The following is a 21,036-nucleotide window of genomic DNA, read 5'->3' on the forward strand; positions in this document are numbered from 1 at the left end:
TTCATCTCAAGCACCGCTCAGCTGGGCCCTTCATCTCAAGCACCGCTCCGCTGGGCACCGCCGTCTCAAGCACCGCTGCACTGGGCCCTTCATCTCAAGCACTGCTCCGCTGGGCACCGCCGTCTCAAGCACCGCTGCACTGGGCCCTTCATCTCAAGCACCGCTGCGCTGGGCCCTTCATCTCAAGCACCGCTCCGCTGGGCCCTTCATCTCAAGCACCGCTCCGCTGGGCACCGCCGCCTCAAGCACCGCTCCGCTGGGCACCGCCGTCTCAAGCACCGCTGCACTGGGCCCTTCATCTCAAGTACCGCTGCACTGGGCCCTTCATCTCAAACAGCGCTCCGCTGGGCCCTTCATCTCAAGCACCGCTCCGCTGGGCCCTTCATCTCAAGCACCGCTCCGCTGGGCACCGCCGTCTCAAGCACCGCTGCACTGGGCCCTTCATCTCAAGCACCGCTCCACTGGGCCCTTCATCTCAAGCACCGCTCCGCTGGGCCCTTCATCTCAAGCACCGCTGCACTGGGCCCTTCATCTCAAGCACTGCTGCGCTGGGCCCTTCATCTCAAGCACTGCTGCACTGGGCCCTTCATCTCAAGCACCGCTCCGCTGGGCCCTTCATCTCAAGCACCGCTCCGCTGGGCCCTTCACCTCAAGCACCGCTCCGCTGGGCACCGCCATCTCAAGCACCGCTGCACTGGGCCCTTCATCTCAAGCACCGCTCCGCTGGGCCCTTCATCTCAAGCACCGCTCCGCTGGGCACCGCCGTCTCAAGCACCGCTCCGCTGGGCCCTTCATCTCAAGCACCGCTCCGCTGGGCCCTTCATCTCAAGTACCGCTGCGCTGGGCCCTTCATCTCAAGCACCGCTGCACTGGGCCCTTCATCTCAAGCACCGCTCAGCTGGGCCCTTCATCTCAAGCACCGCTCCGCTGGGCACCGCCGTCTCAAGCACCGCTGCACTGGGCCCTTCATCTCAAGCACTGCTCCGCTGGGCACCGCCGTCTCAAGCACCGCTGCACTGGGCCCTTCATCTCAAGCACCGCTGCGCTGGGCCCTTCATCTCAAGCACCGCTCCGCTGGGCCCTTCATCTCAAGCACCGCTCCGCTGGGCACCGCCGCCTCAAGCCGCAATCCGCTGGGCACCGCCGTCTCAAGCACCGCTGCACTGGGCCCTTCATCTCAAGCACCGCTGGCCCATTGGCGGAAGGGGCAGTGCCGCATCTGTGTCGGGCAGGGCTGCACGAAGCACTCTGGGCACCAGTCCCCCTCCAGAACCAGTGGACACTGTCATCCACTTGAGAGACTGTGGCTTTGCACTCCCCAGGATGTAACAGTGGGCAAACCACCCACTGTAGAGACTTGAGAGACTGTGGCTTTGCACTCCCCAGGATGGTACAGTGGGCAAGCCACCCACTGTATGGACTTGAGAGACTGTGGCTTTGCACTCCCCAGGATGGTAAAGTGGGCAAGCCACCCACTGTATGGACTTGAGAGACTGTGGCTTTGCACTCCCCAGGATGGTACAGTGGGCAATCCACCCACTGTATGGACTTCAGAGACTGTGGCTTTGCACTCCCCAGGATGGGACAGTGGCCATAGAGGCCCCTCGTGGATCTGGCGTCGTGTACTCATGTGGCTGGGGTGCCCCCCCTTCCCTTCCCCCTGAGGTGCCTGTAGTTTTTCTATCTGATGCCCCTGCAGTGTTCTCTCCGTTGGTGTCAGGTATCCTGTGTGGGCCTTGCCCATGTGATTTGGGCCCAGTGGTCCACGGACAATGACTGCTAAAATTACCGGACTTTTAATATTTATGTATATATTAGTTTTAAATGTGTGCTATTTTTATATGCCGATAATACAATATATTCGACTGTTTATGATCATTTAATTTTGTCTTTGCATTCTTCCGGGGGGTTTGGGGGTTGTAACAGTGATGTATTGCTATGCATTGATGTGTGTGTTGTAGTGGGTGAGGGTGGTGGTGGGTGTGTAGCGTATGTGTGCCCGTAATATTTTCTCCTCCCCCCTCCCCTGTGTCCTAGGTGCAGTACTCACCGTAGTCTTCTGCGCCGGCGTTCGTGCTCCTGGTAGAGGAGCAGGAATACAATAGCTGGTAGGATGTGTAGTTCGGGTTCCATGCTGTCCAGATTCCTCGTGGGGTGTATGGAGGTGAGCGTTTTTTCCGTTTGAAATGTTTGTTTCCGCCATGTTTTTATCGGCGGGGCTACCGCCCCGGAAAAGGTGGCGGATTGGTGGGTTGTGATAGGGTGGGCGGTACATTGACTCCCGCCTGTCTGTTGGCGGTGACCGCCGCGCTGTTTGTTTGTCCCGCCGTGGCGGTCGGAGTGTTAAAGTGGCGGTCTCTGTTGGCGGTTCCCGCCAGGGTCAGAATTCCATTTTTTAAACCGCCAGCCTGTTGCGGGTTAGCCGCCGCTTTAACACCGACCGCCAGGGTTGGAATGACCCCCTTAGCTTTTGATGAAGGGCTCTAAGAAACTCAATCAATTCAGATTCCAAGCCTAAAGGCTTAATTTAGAACTCGGTGGATGGGTTTCTCTGTCATAACTGTGATGGACATCCCATCCCATCCGCCGAAATCTCAATCCCTTTCTATCCAGTGGAATTTAGATTTTGGCGGGTGGGATATCCATCACCATTGTAACTGAGTAATCTGTCTGCCGAGTTCTAAATCAGGCCATAAGACTCTTACGATAGCCTATAGCAATGATTGATTAACCAGGTCAAAAGCCGAGCTAAGGTGAATAAATACCAGATAAAAAACCCTATCCTTTGCCACTGTGTATTTCTTATTTAACAAAGTGTGGATTAGGCTTTGATCAGTAGTGCCTAGGCCTTCTCTAAACCCGTACTGGACTGGAGCTATGATATTATGGGCCTCAGACCAGCTCATGATTCGCTTCCGGACTATAGGGCCTTTTAATTTTACAGTAGAGTCCAACAAGGAAATTGGTAGATGGAATCTCGGGTTTTCCCTGTAGCCTTTTTTTTGTTAGAGGTACGATAATGGCAGACTGTCAGGAACTAGCTAGCTTAGAATGAAACACACAATTAGGTGCATTTGTAATAATTGGAGCCCAGATTATGAGGAACCACTGGCAAACAGAAAACTGAGGTAGCCCTCCCAGATTGTCTCCTTCAGAGCCCAGGTTTTCTGACATGATAACATTGGCCTTATCAATGGAATCTATCCATTCTATATTAAAAGCATTATTGTTGTACCCAACTCTATTCCAACCCACAATATTTATCGTGTCTATGATATCTGTCTCAGAACCCCTTCCCTCTACAGGGTCTGGTTGGGCTGTAACAATTCTTGGGGGCTCCTTATGTGAGATAGATGGTGGGTTAGAAATGAGAAATTGTGACTCTGTTTCAGACAGACATGATAGTGGTGCAAAACATTTACTAACACAGGTTCCAAGGACTGTCTCACTCTTGGTGGCCTCCAATCATTGACTATGGACGTTGGTAAAAAAAAAAAAAAAACGAATGGTAAAATACCAATATTCAACCACTGTTTCACTCTCAGCCTGTCTTTACATTGAATTCTGTATGCCAGGTTTGGACACCTACAGTTAATAATCACACAGTCCCTAGGTAAACGCTTATTGGTAGGACCAACCCAGCCCACTTTCCTTACCAACAAGCTCTTGCCCCAACCCCTTATGTCGGAATTAGCAAGTTTAGCAAGCCAATGACACACTTTATTTTTTAGCTGAGTAGCTGTCTCAAACGTTTCAGGACTCAGAGTTGGAACAATGCTGAGTATAACTACATAAGGAGAAAAATTGGTTGACAATTCAATAGTGATAGATGGCTTCTCAGTTATGGGAGAAGCCTTAGACATAGTCACTCCCAGAGCTTCCCTGGGTATATACCATTTCTGGCCACTGGAGCGGTTGCTGAGTTTCTCTCCCCTTGTCTCAGGAAATCAAATAGTACTATATTTTTCCTGTAGGTATGGGTCGCAATGACAACAGAATCATCAGTGCCCCCACTACTAGCCGGTGGAGTAGGTAAGGCTACTCCCTTTGCAGCTATGGCTCTCCACAGCACTGGTTTATATGGCCTCCTTTTCCAGTACATTAATGAACTCGATTAGTGGGCTGATACATACCTTTCCTACTAATGTCACATTATTAAGTACGTATCCCATTTCAAGTCACTAACAAGTCAGCCTACGGCACCAGGCGGAATAGAGGCAGAACACGGCAGAAACTGATTTGGCTGCATAGTATTCAACCTGGGAATAGAAGGAATGCAAATGGGACTGGGGTTCCTCATTTCTCACTTTCCTCTTCCTCTTGGCAAGTGGCATGCTATCGGGCCTAATGTCTGTGATCAAAGTACTGTGTCCCTGGGAATTTTAATTACATGCCACTGATGGAGTGCTTTCAGGATAAGATTTCACAGCCAATAAACTGGGCTGATTTCCTGTTGGATCTGGATATCCCTTGAGCAAGTAGAGAAAGGCTGGCTTATAGGTGTATTTACTAAGTCCAGAGACAAGGGTCTCTCAGTCAAATCAATCTCTTTAGTAATTACTCCTACAGCACGTGCCACCAAAGGTTGCAACATGCTACTGTTGGAGTCCAGATATTCATTAGTGCCCGTGACTCTCTTTTTACCCATCTTCAGACTAAGAACAGTCCCAAAGACCCTTATCAAAGTGTGGGCACTTTGCAGGTCATGAAGAAATCAAAGTCCGTAAGTCCTGGGTTTGGAAGCCAAATAGGGGGCCCACCCCTAATCAGCTCCAGTGCGGCAAATAAGTTAAAGAGATAACGCCCACTGGCTGTGGGTAAAATAATCACACAGATGATCACACAGGCTAAAAACCAAGGGGCTTGTCGACAAGCCCCTTGCACCCCGTAGCGTCATATTTGTAACGCTGCTGTGGTGCAAGCAGTCCCCTTCACTGCACCACATTTACAAAAGCCATGCTTCAGTTATACCTGCACTAGGTAAATGTATGTAGGGTGGGCATTCCCACATCAAAAAACCCGCAGAACTGGTGCAGTGAAATTTACTACATTTCACTGTGCCATTCTGCACCTTCACAGCATCACTTTTTTAACCTATGCTCAGTGCAGGCCTTAAAGTGATGCTGGGCTTTTTGAGATGGGACCCTCCTCACATTGCCGGAGTAGCATCAGATTACCAATGCTACTCCAGCACTGCACCACTTTTGCACCCACAGATGTGCTGAAATTTCTGGTGCATCTGTGGAATCGCACACCATGGAGCGCTGCAACATAAATACAGCACTACCATGGCATTGTTAGTGGTCTAGGGCAGGCACAAGAAAACTGGTGCATCGATGCTGATGCGCCATTTTCTAGTAAATGAGGCCCCAAGCCCATGGAGTGGTGGCCCAGCCCAGCCTTGTCTGGGCAGAGACAGGCCCAATTGTGACTTGGTTTATGCCCAGGAGCATGTCCGGACATGTCCTGCATTGCAGGAATCAAGGGCTCCTTTTATGCTCATTGGCCTCCCTGCCTCCTGGCAGCAGAGAGTTCTGGGAGATGAAATTTCAGGCCCCCGCCACCCCACGATGGAGCAGTGTCTGTTTGCATCCCATACTGTGGGAATGAAGGGTGCCTTTTGTGCACGTTGGTCTTCTGGCCTCCTGGCAGCAGAGGCTCCTAAGAAATGGAATAGCAGAACCCTGCCAGCCCCGATGGAGCAGTGTCTGTATTCAGTCACTATCTGTAAACATTGCATAGAAATATGAACTACATGCTAATAGGAACACACAGTGGGCACCAGTCTCCACATCTTCTGCCACAATTACTACACCACACAGGATTGTTTTAATCCTCAACAGGTTCATAACCTTAATAGCCTTCGCCAGGTGGCAAGCATTAATCATGATTGTTCACTGGTTCTTCTATTCATTTTCAGGTTCTGTGGGTTGGTGAACTTTTGGAACGCTCATCGTCCATCATGGGCAGGTGGACTGGCAATTCAGACCACCTCATGTACTCAAGGAGCATCCCTGTGGCTCCCCAGCAGCAAATTCATATAAGAGATCAGCATCCCGGAGGTATCATGCTCTTGAATGGAGGGGCACACTACCATGTATCCACAAACAGCAGAGCAGAATCCGTAATTAATTTTGCCCAGAACCCCCTTCAAACAGCCCAGAAATCCAGCAAGACAGCCTCAAGCTAAAGCTGCACATGTCTGATTTTCCAGAGGGGTCTTGGACAGAGAGTAAGAAGGCCTAGAAGAAGAAATGTCCCTCTGCCATAAATACAGTATTGCATTTCCTTGACATTGTTGTATTTCATGCATACAGAATGACAGAACAATAAGCACAGGTACTGTTGTTTCATTATGCCAATATGCTACTGCCTGGTTGGTCCACATACTCAGAGACTTTGTGTCAGTCAGTGAGAAGCTGCCACGTGCTATCATGAATGTCAATGCACTAAAAGATCAGCAGAGGAGGAAGTGACATCATATACCAGTTGGCCACTGATTACATCACTGGTTGAGCACTTGTTTCACGTTTGACCTCTTAACAGCATTCTATTATCTGCTGAGGAACAACAGTCTAGTCAAAGATAGCAAACGCTGCTTCTTTTATGGCTCTTACACTGTCTCTCTTTACCATTAGACTAGGGAAGAAGAGCAGCCCTTAGTGGCGAAAGATGAGCCATTTGTGACATCTATTACCCTGGCTACCACTAATGTAGGCCTATGCATGTTGTAATACTTTGCAAAGTGTATTCTTTTACTCTAGTGACACACCTTGGCCAGTGGTGTGCTACCAAATATCCCCTAATATGTGCACAGATCAAACCAAGACCTTCTGCAAAACTGCTAAAGGCATTAAGGCCCTGAGATTCTCTAGTAATTCAGAAGTCGTCTTCAATGAAGTCCTGAAACAACCTGTAACAGCAGGCTATTCAAAGCTTGATCAGGTGATGAAAGTGTGCACTCTGTGCGAATGAAAAACAGAAGCGAGAACGCAGCAAGCTTAGCAGTGTGATGGGCCTGCCATGATAAATATTACTTCTGGATTCTGGTCTGGGGTTAACATGGTCTTGCCTCACTATAGTTTTTGTTTGCTTACTGTATCATGTTATATATACAGCTGCAATTAAAATAGGACTTCCATGTTGTGATTGAGTCACTGGAAAGTCTGGCCGAAGATACTAAAACCAATGTAGTCATGCCCGAGTTAAAGCCACGAAATATAATATTTATTGAGTGTGTTTTTATTATGAAAAAAAGCAAATTCGAAATATAGTTTTGTAAAGGATCTTGTAACTTGTCAGTCATAAGGATTAATGCGTGTGGGAACATCATTTTCTATCCTTTCGAAGTTTCAAAAACGTTTCCTGGACAACCACGTTACAAAAACACAGTATTTTAACAAGACGATCTGTGCTTTTCAGCAATTATCAACCGATTTTATTTCAAATTGTCAAAGTGAGCCCTTGTAAATGCTCGAGCCTAATCGGTGTCATGGCAAGTATTCCCTTTAAAATTGCTTAGTAACAGGCACAGTGCGAAAACGTTGATATGGTAGTTTACTGAATCCACATCATATAAATTCGAAATAATTGATAATCCAGAACGACATGTAAAAGTCGCCTGAAATGCGGAAAACTATTTAGGCAAAACACAGCCCGACAGAGTAATATATGTTTGCAAGTGGGAGCGCCATACTGCAGCATCAAATAGTATGTTCTTTGTTCTACACCCATTTCAACCCCCTCTTGAATATTTATTTACTCGTCCAACTGAGGCATTTTGTGACCAAAAACTGATCATAAAAATGTAAGTAAAAATGAGATTGAGTCACAGAATATTTTCAGATTATATATGCCACTAATGCTTGGAAAGAGATGGGGCCAGATGTAGCAACCCGTTTGCGAGTCGCAAACGGCGAAAATCGCCGTTTGCGACTCGCAAACGTGGGTTTGCTATGCAGAAATGCATTTTGCGAGTCGGATCCGACTCGCAAAATGCATTTCAGACTCGCTAATAGGAAGGGGTGTTCCCTTCCTATTAGCGACTCGCACTGGTATGCAATTCCATTTGCGGCCGCGAAAGCGGCCGCAAATGGACTTGCAGTTACCATCCACTTGAAGTGGATGGTAACCCAGTCGCAAACGGGAAGGGGTCCCCATGGGACCCCTTCCCCTTTGTGACTGGACCAGATATTAATTTTTCAGGGCAGGGAGTGGTCCAAGGGACCACTCCCTGCCCTGCAAAACCGAAACTAAAGGTTTCGGATTTTTTTAAAGTGCAGCTCGTTTTCCCTTAGGGAAAACGGGCTACACTTTAAAAAAAAAAAACCTGCTTTATTGAAAAGCAGGTCGCAAACATGGAGGTCTGCTGACGACAGCAGGCCTCCATGTTTGCGAGTGCCTATACTCGCAATGGGGCCGCAATTTGCGACCCACCTCATGAATATTCATGAGGTGGGTCATTGCGACCCCATTGCGAGTTGCAGTCGGTGTCTGAGACACCGTACTGCATAGCAATTTGCGAGTTGCAAATTGCGAGTCGCAGGGACTCGCAATTTGCAAGTCGCAAATTGCTTTTTTCGTACATCTGGCCCATGATTCCTTGCCACTAGGTAATTTCATTGGTACACTTGTTTAGTAGAAATTTGTTTTGAATATAAATTCCACTTACACAATGAAAAAATTGTTTGGATGGGTGAATCTTGCTGTGCCATAACTTTAGTAACACACCTTGGCAACGCCGATACATTTAGCCTTTTGCCAAACTCGTGCAGTGGTTACATTTTTTAATGGCAAGCATATTCAACAAACATAAAACAAGAAGACTTTAAGCACACACATTATTGTCATATGCTTGCAAGAAAAAATAACCACTGCATAACATTTTTAGTAAGCAGTAAATGTGTTTTCTAGCAGGCAGGTGTACTTAGAACAGGTATAAAAAGCTTTAAAGCACATCACAGATAATTCTTATTGCTGTTGAGAAGAGCTGTTATTGGCTTTTAATTGCTTGTACCTGAAAACCTAGGAGCATATTTAGTGGAATGGTGGCACAGGCCAGCACAGCAATCTACCTTGCTGCACTGCCCTGCGCCACAGGGAAGCAAAAGGAATGCACTGTATTTATGAAATATGGTACACTCCTGTCCTTTCCACCTGCACAGAAGCCATTTAAGAAGAATAGCGTCTACGCAGGCACCCTAGAACCATGGTGCAAGGGTGCCTCCAATGCATGCAGGATTGTTTTTGTGCAGGATGTGGCACCTTCCTGCACAGAAATAATTCATGGAGGCATCTTCCTCTTTCTATGTGTGCTGCAGAATGCAGCAGAAATAGAATGAGGAAAAACAAGGAGAAATAAAGAAATTTCTCCCCATTATGCCTCCCCTGGGAGGCGTAAGATTTTGATGCTTTCCCAGGTTTACAAGTCCTTGTAAATATGGGAACACATCAAAACCCATGGGTGCTGTGTGGGAAAACCCACTGCAACGCCCATGGAACACGTCCCTGGTGTAGATTAAGGAAAGCAGTGATTTGCACTGCCTTGCTCTACTCCAGGTCTATGATGCCATGAAAAGCCATGTAAAGTGGCTTCATTGATATAGTTCTGCAGTCTGCACTGCCGGAGCGACAACAAAAGTGACACTCTGGTGGCACACTGGGCTCATAAGCATACCCCTTAGTTTAAGTACCTTGATACAAGTGAGTCAGTGGCTGAAGAATACTGGTCCATTGCCACATGCTGAATAATATGCATGCAGAAGCAAAATAGGAATGACAGTTGAACAGACCAACGGATGAAGATGGCTAACACAAAGACCTTCTATATATACATATGTATTTATTTTTATTTAGGAGCTTTTATTACAAAGGAGTTTCAACATAGCTAAAGCTATTTCTAGCCAATAATTAAAAAGGAGTGAAAGTGAGTGTTGTCATGAGTGCCAGACATGTAACTATTGTGAAAACTTGAGCTGTTCACAAAAAACTGTTTACATTTGTTTTTATGACCATATGTAGAGTACCTCAACAGTACAAATCTACCTTCAAATCAAAAAAGATCAGGACTGGTTGTAAAGCTGGCACCAAACAAATGTTTGCTTGTTGTGAATATGCACCTAATTCCTCTGGGTTTTAATCTTCACCTTCTAAGATCAGATAAATAGAAGAGAAAGTGCTCAAGTGTTGATCCATCTTCATTCCAATTGCTCATGCATCCAGTAGTTGCAAATGAAATCTTCATTTATTTGATCTGTAATGGATGTGTGTCTTTGGCCAATCCATTTTTCACTCCAGCAGATCAGTTGAAGAGCTTTCTCTAGGCAAAAATTGTAGTTGCACCACAGTCAATGTTGGATATATATGTCAATATTTTGGCAGTGTTGTATCAGTCACTGAATAGAATTCATATTTTCTTCTCCTTCGTGGATGCAGTGAAAAAGGAGTGAAACAGCACTAAGGAGTCTTCTCTTCTATCCACCTTCAAAGAAAAAGAGCGCTTTACAGGAATGTGTGTACATAAAAGAAGTGCTGTAATATAGAGAAGAGAACGCAAAAGGGGAAAGGAGATTTTTGCATGAAGGTTGCTTAAAGGTAGACATGATAGCAGAAAGTCCATCTATGTGGTACATTGAGAGACAAGTGATTTATAGATAGTAGTTGAGCATTCACAAAGATTCTCAATGGCATTTCCAGCATAAAAGTACTTAAAAAAAGATAGGCTGCGACATTGGGGTGTGAAAGTGCCCCAAGCCCCCCTATTTTCCGTTAGGTAAATCTGAAACTCATTCTAAATCAGTGGGTGTGACACCAGTTTAAAACAACTTATCTCACTGTTCTCCAAGCTGTGTAACTGTTCATAAGCTCAATTTCCTAGCTATATTTCTGTGGTGAAAAATTAAACATCACACTTTCAATTAGAAAATGTACAACTCTTACAACCATTACTGCATTTTCATTACTTTTCATCTAATCAAATAATCACTTAACCAAAACACAAAAGATGATTATATCCCATGACCGTTTAAAACAGCTTTTTAAAAATGATACAAGGAATCATTTGAACTTACTAGCACACAGTAAATAATCAAGTACCACTAGCAACATGTAATTGTAAACTAATTTCCCAAATAATAACACTGGTAGCTTGATTTTTTTGAATTTCAAATGTAGTTTTACTATTTCATAGTAGTGGTTTTCAATGTATTGTCTGGGTAAAGATGAAAGGCTGAGTTGGTTCTACTATGCTATAAACTCCTAAAAAACAGGGAACACAGCTATCGGAGCACAACCTTTATTTTACTATCACAAACATAACCACAGAAAAGAAAACTATATGCAAATATTTTCAAACTCTGAAAAAACGTAGAATGTTTTGCATTATGTCACCCAGAATGTGTGCTTGATTTCATGTTGAGAACAAGTAAACTCATAGGTTTGTGTAAACTATATAGGTTATTTCACCTCTGGTATTCAGTAAATTGGCAATATTAAACCATGGTTTTTGGAAACTTCTTCCTGTTGTGGAAGATTAGGGGACTGTCTATCCAAGCTTTCCCTGAGTACTGAGGAGGAAGAGGAGGGGTGAGGGTGACACTCACACTATACAATCGTGCTTCAACCTCTGTGGCGTGGGATGCCTTCCTGTAGTGGACTCTTGGGGGCCTGCATGTCCCGGCCGTCTCTGCGTCCTGAGAAGGAGTTGGAGAGGGTAGAGTGACACTTGCGCTATACAAGTGCACTTCGACCCCCGCAGCATGGGACACACATGGGCCACACCCGGATGAAGCCAAGGGCAGGCCCATCCATGCCCATCAGAGCCCATGGGAGACTGGGCTGGGCCCCCCCTCTAGCCCTTTCGATCTGGGAATCCTTTTTTGCTGCTTCTGTCAAGTAAGGAAACACACTTAAACCCTGAGCTAAAAGCGGGTGTTGCCTTCTCTCCCTCTGGATCAATTAGCAAGCAAAATGGTTTCCTCCGAGGAAGGCTTCTTTGTTTCCAGCCATTGCAGATTTGAACTTGGTCTGGCACATCAGTGGAAAATGTACTAGCATCTTTATCCAAGCCAATCTTCAACACCTCAATTGATCAGTTCATCCAAATGGTAGTGAAGTGATTAACAAAGAGATACAGTTGACTGAATACTGTCTTTCACTCACATGTGAGCTGTTGCCGGAAGTCATACACCTTTCAGCAGAAAGTTCATTTCCACCTCAAATATTGCCCCAGGTTCTCCAAATGTCATTTATAAATTCAATAGTGGTAAATTGACTTGATACCATTCTTGCTCTAAACCAGGTTACAGTGACGTTATAGTTAGGCTCTGAATTTACTCGTACAAAATCAGAGAAACTCAGCTGTTATAGTTAGAGTTCTTTCAAGTAACTATAACTCGGGCCCTTGCCATGCACAGTTTTCTTATCAATAATTTTCATGCGAATGTTGCAGTAATAATAACAAAGGTGCATACAATATCTTATCAATGATGTAAAATGTAGAGAAATTAGCTGTACAGTTTAACCTAAACCAACATTGAGTTTCAACGGGACCTTGAAAGGTAATCTACAATACTTATTTATGACCATAGCACCATTGTCAAAGTTATCAGTAAGGGATTCACTCTCCAAAACGGATTCTTCCCAAAAAGGCATAACTGACAATATGCATTTACAGTTCCAGAAGGTAGAGTCACTTTGCATGATCTTTGTAGATGGTTTCCCTATGCACATTAAAAAATTAAACAACTTTTGCCTATATGAGAAATTTCAGAATAAGACTTAAGAGTATAACGGATTATCCTACTTTGACATGTGTATGGTATATTGTCTCTAGTGTGTATACATTTCTTTTAAAATGCTTATTGGCTCTTGTCTTCAGTACATTATGCTATTTTTAGGCCTGGCTTGACGTCTCAGCTGTTGAAAAGGCTATCATTTCTTTAAAATGTAAATAGATTGGGCTTGGTTCCTCCCAGGAAAGTATTACTCTCTCTCACCTCATGCTATTAGCTGTTAAGTGTAATCCATTGGGATGTAAAAGGGACTATTTTACACGAGACAAATACACTCAATTATTATTCTACTTGTCACATTCTTTGCCCCCTATATGCAGAAGCAATCCTTTTGCAACTTTTTCCTAGCACCGGCAAAGCCAATAGTGCAGACTTTTATATGCTAAGCAGCACTTATGCATGCCAGTGTTCACATATGTTCGCCCACATTAAAGTGAGACGTATTGACTTTGCCAGCACTTACTTTCTATAGGTTTGAAAGTGATTGGTGCCTTAAGTGTGGTCTATTCTGCAGCAAAGCTTGTGTGAAATTTGAGCTACGCTGCAATACTGAAAATTATCAAAAATCAACAATATACTCAATATGCATTCAGTAATTTACAAGTAGATTCACAAACATTTCTTCATGTATGTCCAACCACTGTTCATAACAGAGTGATTTGCTAGTGAAAAATCCCTGATACCGATTCAGAGAGCCGGTTCAGTAAATATTTCCATTTGCAGATCAGATGTACTTACGCAGACTGTCCACAGTTTTAATCATTGGGGAAAAGGCATGAAAATAGGCATTCCCAAAAGGGTGACTATGCAAAATGTGGTGAACCATGCAAATGTGTAGGTTTTTGTATATGTACAGGTTTTAGCTCTCATAAAAAGCAGGACAGCGTTTCTTTCTGGGAAAGGAGTGGAAATATCAAACATAATAGGATCCTCTGCATAAATGTACTTTTGTATACTTTTTATCTTTTTCTCCTCTGGAAAAAACGTATACCTTTTGAGAAAGTTCATTTTTATAGTGCGTCCCAATCTGGGTTTAATCAGTTTGCCTTTCCACCCTGGAACAGAAGTTACTCCACCCCTATGTTGAAGCAAATCTCTGTCCATTGCCAGTGTGGGAGAGGGTCAGAGAGTTTGGGAATGTCCACACATTTACATGTTTGCGGGTGTTTCCAAACTTCCAAGGCTAACTGCGCCTCGGAAAACTCACTTCCTACCCATTGAAAGGGATTTGCTATAGTGGAGAGCTTTGCACTAGTGGCAGAGATGTCCACACTTGCACGTTGGTTTACGCCTGCGTGGTATCCCCCTATGAATTCATGGCAGGCATAAAAAAGAGGAAAGCTGTTCTTAAACATTTTTTAACAGCCAAATTTGCCTTTGTGAATAGGCTAGTATTTGTCATGGTGGTGTTCAAATGGTATTTTTACATGGAGAAATATGTTTTACCTGTGAGAAAACAAAAAACAAAAAAAAAGTGCTGTTAAATATTTTTAAAATGCATACTGCAGAGGAGTGTCCGCAGACTGGAAAACAGAATTATTAAAGATGTGATCCACAATGTAAATGATCTCTTCCTTGATCAAAATATATCAAACATAGCTCTGCTGAATTCAGGGAACCCTAATATTTCAAAAGCAGGCGCTAGGAACCTTATTTGCAATAAATATATCTTGAAGATAAAGGAGCTAATTTCGAGGTGGGTAGTTGAGAACAATCATTCAATTCCTAATGTGCTAAATTTGGAGAAAAGTGCACTGGTGGAATTCCCTCCACAAAAGGGAATTTATGGGGAGGTAATTTGTTCAACACTTCTTCCAGACATCAGAGAATCTTTCATTCCCATCCCTGTCGAAACCAGGCCCTTGGTGTATCGTGGAAAACAAACATTTGGTGTGGCATAATTGCCAGAATCCTTACTCTAGGACAAGACAGGTATAGCCTGATGTAATTCAACAAAGCAGCATGCAGATAGATTGCATTTCTTTTGGGAGCCATGTAGGTATTTTGTACTATTTTTAAAAAGAGACACAAATGTGTTACTCTGAAGAACTGCTATGATTTTCAATGCCTGTGAACTTTTGTTTTCACGTCTTCAAATATTGTAGCACTAGTGTAGAATCCATATCCCATGACATCTAGGTTATGTTATTTGATGTCAAGAAAAACGTGTTTATTTTCTCTACTGGACAAGTAGGTCACATCCTCAAAGCACAAAACACTTGGCTGCCTGTTTACAGTACCACGGTATTGAACTGTGAAAGAGGATTGCCTGCTAATAATGCAGGATTTGTATCCATATGTATAAGTTCTTCAAATGTATGTACTCCTATATTTGCTCAGGCAAACATTTGGTTAGGGGTTTCAAACTCCTTTTCCTTAGACACATAATTGTTTGATCCTGCCATAGTAAGGAGTAAACTTCCAACCTTTCCTAGTCTGGGGAGATTTTGACGAAATAGAACACATTTCAACATACATGTTTATGGGTGCGGCAGTCAACATTCTAGCCTGCATTTACATGCTAGTGTTTGTGCCTTAAAATGTCCCCCTGCAAGACCACAAAATCCCCTAAACACACATTGCAACTTGCCTACAGCAGTTTCTTTGTGGCTAAACAAACTTGCAAGGCTTGTCCTTTCATTTCTCAAAGTGTGTGAAAGTGGCTAAGATCGAGTGGAGTTTGACTAACAGAAGGCAACGCCCTCGAGCTTCTGCAAACACATTCCGGAGCTGCTGAATGCCACTGGCAGCTGTCTGTTCAGAATTGGCTCACCGTCAATGGATCTGTGAGGTAGATGTGTTTGTTCAAGAAGCATAGCCATCGTGCTAAATAGTTCACTTTGGTAGACAAATATTGACTCAGTCTGTTAGGCATTCATGTGTTTCATATACTCACAGCTATGACAGCTCGGCAAGCAAACAGTGACAGGTACAGGAAGTGATTGTGCGATCTCGGCCACTGTTTATATATGAGGAGTTGACAGACGCCCTGTTTCTCACTGAATCTGTCTTGTCGATAATGACCTTGTTCTGCTCTGTTTGGTTACACAAGGCCAACGTTCTTAATGGAATACAAATGTACTTAATATTTACACAGGGAGAATTCACTTGTGCTTTTAAAAGACAGTGTCGCATCCCGATTTCAATAATATTTGTTCAATATCTGAGCAAGGAAGGGGATAAAAACGGCGGTGTCAGAAGACAGTGCATTTTCATGTTTAGCTTTTATGTCTGCCATACACAAGTATGGAGTCTGAAAACCAGAAAAAAGTGGGGATCTCTTTGCTTGCCTTTCGGTCCATGGACCTACTTATTCACAATTACAACCATCAAATATCTGCCTACCGAAAACCCACCAACCCAGCCATCCATGAGCGTGAGAGAGAGAGAGAGTAAACACAAAACCGAGAAAATGAAAGGCTGAGAAATACTATTGATTTTGCTTCCTTCTATGTGTGTGTGTAAGGAGTTTCCCATTAACATCCTTCTGCAGCAACATGATGCATGCTATATTTGACATCAGATTGTCCATAGTAAATATCTTAGGGCCGGATTTAGAGTTTGGTGGACAGGCTACGCGCTCACATATGTGACAGACACCCCGTCCACCTCATTACAAGTGTATTGCATCCTATGTCACTCCTATTCGTGAAGGAATAGCTTGTCTGTCAAACCTTAAACTAGGCCCTTTGTTCTGTAAGACTATGATGAATGTCCATCTATATAGGAGAAGATGTCAGGGATTTATACATAACAGTGTATAATGGAAGAAAATTGATAACATACAACTACTCTGGAAAAGGAAACAGCCATTAGATAGTACCATGGCTTTACTGAGATGTGATATGAAATTAGGACTTAATGTGTTTACTTATGTTTCACTAGCTATTATAGTGATTACGTCCAAAAACAGTAGCACTGAGCAAAACAAAAAAAAGCAGTTAAGACTGCACCATAATAAATATTAATAGTTACAAAAAATTAATAAACTAGGTTTTGAAAGAAATGAACTGATTTGAGAAGAGCAAGGAGTTTACCAATCTGTAGAATAGAGTAAACAAAAGAAATTGTAAAATAAACATAAGCATGTTTTGAAAATATTAAGTTAAGGTAGGCAATAAAGCCACCATTTAGATCTTGGTAGAGGGAGTTCACCACCAAGGTCACACCACCCACATGCCAATTTCAATATGCGCAGCTCGCTAAGTTAAAGCTATGTCAGCATCAGGCGACTTCATTTGTCACCCCATTCTAAGATGGGTCAGGAGGCGGAAGGATAATAATGAGATCTCAATGTGCTGGAAGTCTTATCTTTTATTTATTTCTGAATATTTACATGCCGCCGAGCAGTCACTTAAAGCCTAAGTAAAATGTGAGGAAATAGCACTGGAAAAACAAGGCCTTTTAAAATCCCCACCTATTCCCTCACTGGCTTGCTAAAAGCATGTTATGTTATGTTAGACCGTGGCAAATACCAGGGGATTTCTTCAACACAGGAAAGTGTATGATCTCTCCTGAACAGAGAGGAAGACTGGTAATCCCATGGATTGCATTCCTTGCATTGAGAATACAATACTTCACAGAAGAGGAATCCCAGGTGCAATTCCCCTTGCGTACAATGGTCACTGTTGGTCAGTGTAACCCCTGGGAAATATCCTGCTCTCCATTTGCTAGAATAAGGTTTTTCTCCAGCATTTACTGGCATTTTGTGCAAATATGTTGCACACATAGCAGCTAAAGTGCCTGGGGCTATGGTCTAGATGCACAACTCACACGTGTGGCTGCTTCAATATTACAGGAGTGACTACAGACACTTGTGCACCCCTTTCTGTAATACAGATCATAGCAATGCTAAATATGCACCTGCACAATCTCTAGGGTGTGGTCCCTCCTTTACATGGGAAGTGGTCTCATGGAAATGAGGGACTCCTTTTCGTTTGTACCTGTGCTGTATTACAGATGTAGACACGGTGGCAGACTCCATCAGTAGGTGTACCAACAGTGCAACAATTAAAAGTGGTACAGTCATTGCACCCACAAAGGGTGAATATTGAAAGGGATGGAAGGGGGCCCCAAGGCCCTCCAGACATCAACCTAAGTGGTTTTAACATGCATAATCTGCTGTAGCCTAATTCTTTGAAATTACAGCAAATTTTCTGAGATTTTGTGGAATTACACAAGTAGTGTAAACCAGCATTTAACACTAATTTACTAGCGCGGAATGCACCCTACTGTAAAAAATTGACATTTTGTACTAAAAAATAGCATTAAATGCAAAAGAACACTAGCAGCAAAAGCTTGCTAAGTTGGTTGTTCCTGTGCTCCTACGGTATGATTTTTTTCTTCAAAATATTCATAACTACACAAACAAGTGTTATCATGTAACTTTCAGTACTTTTGCACCAAAAGAGTAATGAGAAATTACTGAAATTACTCATATTACTACTGTGTTATTAAAATTTTGCCCAGGTCTAGAGAAAAGGGTCTGGGTTCAAGCTGTTTATGAAAGCTATCACAAACTCTTGGTCCTTTCTTGCCAACCAGTTTGAAATTGTCTTGGTTTCAAGGGATTCACAAATCTCAGTTTCAGTTTTTTTGAATCTCACAAAACCTTTTATTACTTGTTCTCACAGTCTGATTGTTTCCTTATGATGGGTTAAGCATAAGACACAGCTTCAGAGGGAGGATTTTTTTTACTCTCATGGATGGTGCTTTGATAGTGATTTTTGGTACATATGTGGTGGTCTGTGTGTACGTTCTGGACACAAGAGAAGCTTTCAGGCTCATAAATGGTGATTTGATGGAGATGGTCATTATGCATGACTGAAAGCCATACCTATGCTTAATTGTTTCCTTTTAGAGAAGGATGGTGCTTTGATGGTAAAGTTCACTAAGTATGGTCGAAGGCAGTGCTTACCTCTGGCTATTTGGTGCTTTGATAGCGATGTACTTGTGATGGGTTGGGCATAAGGCACAAAGATTGGCCACACATCAGGCTGTAAAGCTCATGAATGCTGCTTTGACTGTAATGCTTGGAAAGCATGGTCCAAGGTTGTGTTAATTACTAATTTATCCCTTATGGGGGGGTTGGACACAAGGTTTGGCCATAGACTAGACCATTTCATAAGATACACACTGCATATATTTTGTACATAGCACTATGTAATTAATAATAAATTAAAACTTAAAAATATAGATTCTCATAACCTTTGAAAAACAGATAACAGCAAAAAATATGTCATTGGGAAATAAGAATGTTTTTTTTTTTTAATAATAACAAACATGATTCTTAATGTTTACATGCAAAAGTCACATCTAAGTGACTTTTTTGATCTTCTAAAAGGCACAGATTTATTGTTGAATGGCGGGTTTCAAAACATTTCACTGTTACATGATATTATGGACCTCATTTTAGAAACCACAAAACTTGCAACAATTTGTAGGTGACTTTATATAGTAAACTCCTAGGGCCCGATAGACAAAGGTAAAAGGTAGACCAAAAGTCTAACTTTACTACTTTTCGATATTCACAAAGGTAGAGTTAGACCAAAAGTCTAACTTAGACCAAAAGACTAACTTTACTACTTTCTGGTATTCACAAAGGTAAAGTTAGACCAAACTAGATATATTAACATGTAATGTTCTCAATGAATGTACAGGTGTCATAATTAGCAATTTGTCATCCCAAAACCAGCACTGTGCTGTGAGCATGCAAATCAATGTTGTAATATTATTTTAACAGATTAGTCCTCAAACAATTTGAAAAACCAAAAAACATCACAAAATATGCACAAAAATATTATAAAAATTGAAGCATTAGGTTGCCTTAGGAAGGACCTTTGGTTTTATCATGTATTTTGGTTGTCTTAGAGGTGGTGCTGAATGTTGGTTAGGAAATATCCTATTTTCTTCTGCAGTGAGATGGACTCAATCTTTGCCAAATATTCATGGCATGTTAGAATTTATGTTATTATTGTACAAAGATCCCATGCCACAGTTTCGAAGGTATGGAAAAGTTACTTTCTTGATTTTTTACAAATGTTTCCATAATTGTGGACAAAACTAGTTTGACCATTTACACTTTTACTTTTGACATATTTTCGAATATACAGCTACTGTACGGGGGAAGAAGTGCATCAACTTTACAAATGTTTCTTTCATTTCAGTATTTACATCATCTCTAATAATAGTACCTTAGTCAGTAACACAGCAATGCACTGTCGTTAAATCGGGTTGTTTACAGTTTGAAATGTTTTCCACCAAATGAAAGAGTTGATGCCTTTTCATTTCAAACACCAGTCCATGTAATGGCCACATTTGCCAGTCTGGTATCAGCATCAACTTGACAAAATGTGGTATACTCTCTTGCCCAGTGACCAGAAGTATGTCCAAATATTCAGATGTGAAGCATCATGCTAGACTCCAGTTCACTCTCTCAAATTCAGCTGGAGAATGGGAAATGATCAAACTAAAACAGCTTCCAAATATTAAAAAACATTTAATTGGCTAGAGATTACAGCACAGTGTTTAGTACTTTTCCCCAAGGAAATATTGTAGATGGTAAGGAATGAGGTGAGCAGTGATATGTAAGTGTTCTTAAGTAAACAATATGCAATTTCACTTTTTCACCTTGAGCTCAGCTCTCTCTTGCTAGAAATTGTAATAAGCTTTTACATCCTCCAGAAATGTCGATTCCAGTAGTTCATTTTTACTTGAAGTGTGTGTCAAGTAGGAGAATCATAAATGTCTGAAGCTTTGAGTGCCTTGTGGCCAGAGGCACTGAAGGAAGGTGTAAGCAAATAATAAATGTGGGAGTGGAAGCTTAATAGAAAGTATGCCCAGTGTCTCCAGGCAGTAAAGTCAAGGAAAATGGTTCTGTTTTTGGTGCTGTACAGTCTCACTTGAGATGGCAGGCCTGAGCTGAGTCGTGCACTTCAGTTTTGTTAGTGATATGTGGGCAAGCCTATTGTATTCTAGACAAGAGTTTCTGGTCACATGTATTGTGAGTAAGGTGGGCAGCAGAGGTGGGAGTAGAGGGTTAATGACAGTTTGAGCAAACAAGCAGTATCAAAGGCAGTGACAGTGGTGTAGGGACATGTTGCTTCCTCAAGTCCTCAAAAAGGAGTGCAGAGATATGCAAGTGCTAGTTAGAGAATATGTCGGGACACATTAGTAGTGACAAAGATGGGAGAAGATGAGAATTCACCCACATGTTTACAGGAACATAAGTAGGTGAGTTGGGAAT

Source organism: Pleurodeles waltl, chromosome 1_1, assembly GCF_031143425.1.
Source record: "Pleurodeles waltl isolate 20211129_DDA chromosome 1_1, aPleWal1.hap1.20221129, whole genome shotgun sequence".
Lineage (NCBI taxonomy): Eukaryota > Metazoa > Chordata > Amphibia > Caudata > Salamandridae > Pleurodeles > Pleurodeles waltl.